Source organism: Nannospalax galili, unplaced genomic scaffold (genome assembly GCF_000622305.1).
Source record: "Nannospalax galili isolate Female #2095 unplaced genomic scaffold, S.galili_v1.0 scaffold694, whole genome shotgun sequence".
Taxonomy (NCBI): domain Eukaryota; kingdom Metazoa; phylum Chordata; class Mammalia; order Rodentia; family Spalacidae; genus Nannospalax; species Nannospalax galili.
Genome location: NW_008334085.1, coordinates 24,761 through 25,212, shown reverse-complemented (window position 1 = coordinate 25,212; position 452 = coordinate 24,761). Strand labels below are relative to the sequence as shown.

The 452-nt window shown below is 42.3% G+C and overlaps 1 long non-coding RNA gene across 2 annotated transcripts in view; it reads right to left on the bottom strand.

Annotated features, from left to right (window-relative positions):
• The window catches only part of LOC103730886, a 10,742-nt gene that overhangs the window by 3,059 nt on the left and 7,231 nt on the right, over positions 1–452 (bottom strand). The window lies entirely within an intron of this gene.

Sequence of the window (452 nt, the reverse complement as noted above, 5' to 3'; positions counted from 1 at the left end):
GGAACAGATCCTCAAATGACCTTAAGAGTAAAAATAAATTGGTTTATCTGGGCCAACTGTATGGTCTTAAACACCCAAAAGGAAGGTACAACCAAATATTAAAGGGAACAATATAATTTTAAGAGTCCATACGCATAGCTAAAGGCTACATAACAAGCAACAATGCCACATAGGAGACAGCTTCTTTTGAGTTGTTGGGCCACGGTGGCCAAAGGGACTCCCAGATAGTAACCCAGCATAGAATTGGGAAATTGAAGAGCAGACCCCAATCTTATTCAAAGGAATACTGACAACTGAATACCACTAGATGAGGAACAGCTAACCCTCCTAAAACAAAGACCTTTAGATAGGCTGACTAGATTCACCAAATGGACAAGTAGTGGGGAATGGCTGGGGTGCCTACAACACAGCAGACAGTAGTAGGGATATCAGAGTATAAGGGCTCTAGTGGG